The sequence below is a fragment of the Plecotus auritus genome (assembly GCF_963455305.1).
Source record: "Plecotus auritus genome assembly, chromosome: 7".
Lineage (NCBI taxonomy): Eukaryota > Metazoa > Chordata > Mammalia > Chiroptera > Vespertilionidae > Plecotus > Plecotus auritus.
The window spans coordinates 32,028,013-32,032,162 of record NC_137774.1 but is presented as its reverse complement, the minus strand read 5'-3'; positions in this window follow the sequence as shown (position 1 = coordinate 32,032,162).

Below are 4,150 nucleotides of genomic sequence, written 5' to 3'. Positions count from 1 at the left end.
AAAAATAGTGTTTTCTCTTCATGAATCAACAATGTTCCATCTTTGTGCACATTTTAGAGGACATAAAAACCTAGGTAATACAAAGAAACGATGTCCACATTGCTCATCACAGCCCTGGAAGGAAAGAAGGCAGCCAGGCAGACAGCTCCACCAGGAGCCCAGGGCAGAGAGCTAGCAACCCACGTATCAGGTCTCCCTTCCTCACCTCCATGCCTCAGTTTCCCCCATTCAAATGAGGAAATGGTACTAACGATTGAAATTCAATGGAAGCAACACGTATTTCTGAGCACCTCCAAGGTGCCAGCTCTGTGCCAAGCCCTGGGCATAGGCAGGAACCAGATGACGTGGTCCCTGCTGTCACCAATCACAGGCTGCTGGAGGCCACCTTTCCACAGGGCAGGCCGAGAAAGAGGAAGGACAGCTGCTCTGGGAGCGCGTGGCAATAGGGTTGGTTTACCCTGAGGGGGAGTGGGGAGCTTCCTCCTTCTCCCAAAAAGTGATGTTGAAGTTGAAACCTTAAAGCTCTTGAGAGGTGAGTCAAAAGGACGAGGGTGAGGAAAACCCGCTAGGCCGAGGCGAGAAAATGTTCCACGACCCGAAGATGGGAAAGAGAACTGGAGGAAAGCTGGAATGGCTGGAATGAGGCAGAAGTCGGCCACCAAGGTCTCTGCTTTAAGATTTGTCCCTTCATGGGATGTGTAGAAAGACACTGGGTGTTCCCTCTTCATTTCGCTGGAGACCTAGAGGGTTGGGAGGGTCTTAAAGAGATTCTCTGCTTTCTTGTGGTATTTTCCTTTGGGGGACCCCCTCCCCCCGCCCCATCAGAGGACAAGCAGCAGCAGCCAGGTGTCATTTCTGCGTCTTCCTGACTGCCCAATAGAGAAGGGACTGCTTCCTCCTCTGGCTCCTAAAACACCTTGAAGACGCCTGTTTCAATACCGGCTGGGTTGTATATTAAGGGTCAGGTTACTTGTCTCTCCTCCCGCCCCCCCCCCCCCCCCCCGTAAATTCTGTTGGTTGTATTGAGGATGGAAAAATAAAGGCACAGTTCTTCCCTCAAGGAACCTATGGTGTAGCGGGGAAGAAAGAGAAATAGACAGTAACAAGCTACTTGAGAGAAATGTGGATTCTTAGAAGCCCCTTGGAAGGGCAGAGAACAGACACAAGGGGTGGAGATAAAGTCCCAATGAAATGGAGTGCCTGGTTTTAGTTGGTTTCTAAGGCCTGGCTGGATCTCGGTCATTGGATTCCCCGATGATTCCTCTGTACTCTTACATTAAATCCTCTTCTCCCTTTTGACTTGTTAGAACAAGGAAGTTTCTTTTCCTTGAGCCAGTTCTGCCTAATACAGAGGCATATTTATGCTGAGTCCTAAAGAATGAAGAGAAGATACTTGGGTTAGGGTGGGGGGAGGAGGAAAAAGAAGTGTGTGTACAAAGGCCCACAGATAGGAGAGAACATGGCCTGTTCTGGAAACTTCAAATGGTCAAATGCGGCTGGAGCACAGGTCGTTGGGAAGGCAAGGAGTAAGAACAGGTTAGACTGGAGGAGGGTCTGCTGCCCAGTGGTGGAGTAGCTGACTCAGGACAACCATTCCACAGGGGACAATTAGAAACTCTGTACAGACTCTGACAAAACCATTATCCGAGGGCCCTGGAAAATCACCCGAAGCAGGACGAAACTGAGAGAAGTGGCCACTAGAAAGCAAGGGTGAGTTTCTCATTGTTTAGATGTTCACTTAAGGGCAGGCCCCTGTGAGTGCCTGAGGGTCACTAAAACTCTGATGGAAACCTGCAGTCTCACTGATTGAAAAATAGAGGACAGAGTTTATGGTTGCTCAAAGGTCAACTATTCATCTGTCAGGGTAGGCTAGGTTCTGCTGCAGCAACAAGCACCCACTAAACCTCAGTTAACATATCCCAAGTTTATTTCTTTACTGCACGCCCTAGTGTGGGTTGGCAGCGTGTCTGCTCATCTTAGCCACTTAGAAACTCAGGCCACCACACGCTGGCTTCATCTCCATAGTCAGGGCAGCTGGCAGAAAGAGATACAATGATACTCACTAGCTTTTTAAGCCGATGGGAAGTTAAGTAGTATTTCTGTGTGTTTCGAGTGGGCCAGGGAAGTGCCAATCCTACCAGGCAAAGAGTTGGAAACTTTGATGAGCAGCACTAAAAAATATGTTTTATTGACTACTAACTACCAGCAATTTCCAGTATTGGAAATGTAAGGACAGAAAAACAGGCCTTTCTTTTTCTTTGCTGTAGCCTTCTACAACTTGTGAGAAGCACCTAGTTCTTAAATCCCAAGATTGTTAGCTCCTCTGATTCCAACAGCCCCTCTCTTCAAGCTGCAAGACAAGTTACTCTCAAGGCTACATTTTTGCATACTCCTCCTCCCTGCTATTTTTACAACTCAGGGATAATTTGCATCAAGAAGTCTCTAGTTAGTAGAAAGTTCCCCCTACCCCACCCTCTTCAAACAAGCCTCTTTTGAACTCTTCATAACTTTTACACATGTTTTACAGGCTCGGGAAAAATACTGATAAGACCCCTCTTTAGAACAGCTGCCTAGACGATCTCCTAAAAAAAGCAAACTTTTCAAAGACAACCCCCCCATATCTGCTCAATTTCAGCCCCCAAATCCTCTTTCCTTCCTTATCACCTAGCAACTATAGCCAAGGCTTTAAAAGAGGGAGCCACTTTTTGTTTCTTGCCTTGTATTGAATAGCAATGCACTGGCCCTTTCCCTTCGGGGAAAGTAAAATAAACTTTCTCTCTGCATCTCTCTCAACTCTCAGTATGAATTCTTTCACCTCCCCCCCAAAAAAAAAAACCCACAAAAAACAAACAAACAAAAAAATAACCCCACAACTAACAGGAAATAGCCACAAATTTGTATTATCTGGTACCTACTTTGAGACCATGTATTAGTTCATTTCAACAGATCAGAGGGAGGTGGGTTCTGGTCTCTGCCTCTCAAGCCTGCAAGTTCCTTTGCCTCCGGGTCTTTGGAGAGGATTTGATGCTCTTCCAGCTCCAGCGTTTTCTGGTTGTAATGCGCTTAGGACTGTCGTAAGAGAGGAGGAAGAAAGCAAGTCCCACTGGAACCAGGTGTGCAAGCTGCAAGAAAACAGACTTCCTAGTACTTTCGCCAGGATGCCTGTTGGGTAATGTGCTTTCAGCCAGCAGAGGGCAGTAAGGAGACAGCGGCACAATCCTGCCTTGTACTAGCGATTTTTAGTCACTCGGCTTTGCACGTTTGTGTGTGTGTGTTAAAAATACCAGTGCTGGGGCTCCATCCCAGACAATGAAATCAGACTCTCTGGGTGGGAAGCCCGAACACTGGCATTTTTCTTAAATTAAATCTTTATTGTTGAAAGTATTACATATGTCCCCTTTTCCCCCCATGGACCCCCTCCAGCTCGCCCCTTCTCCCCGCCCCCTTCCCTGCTCCGCCCCCGCCCCAGGCCTGCAGCACCCGATTATCTGTGTCCAGGGGTTATTCATATATGCATACAAGTCCTTTTGGTTGATCTCTTCCCACCCCCGCCTTCCCTCTGAGATTCTACAATCTGTTTCATGCTTCCATGTCTCTAGATCTATTTTGTTCATCAGTTTATCTTGTTCGTTAGATTCCACATATGAGTGAGATCATGTGATACTTGTCTTTCTCTGACTGGCTTATATCGCTTAGCCTTAGCATAATACTCTCCAGGTCTACACCGGTATTTTTAAAGTATGTCACTAACTATACGTACGTACTGTTTTCCTAACCTTGTGCGCTGGCAATTCCTTACTGCTTGTTAAGGGGCTGGGTGACACCTAGTGGACACATTCTTTCAGAGTCTGGAATCGAATCCTCTTTTCTTTTCCCAAAAGCTGTCGGGGTTGTATTTTAACGGGAGGGCATCAAGCTAGAGGGAATCTTTGGGGGCAACAGCGGGCTCCTAACGGTTTGGGGCGAGCTGGTTTCCCAGCGCAGGAGCTGCGGTGAGAGCCAGCTCTGCACACGGGGCGCCGCGGGCTGAGCGGTGCGTGCTCCGAGTCAGCTTTCAGCAGGAGCGGAGACAGGACCGAAGCGCGGACCGCCACCGGGAGAGGAGGAGGCAGCGAGAGGAGGGGAGAGGAAGGGCGAGGGAGGAGCCGGA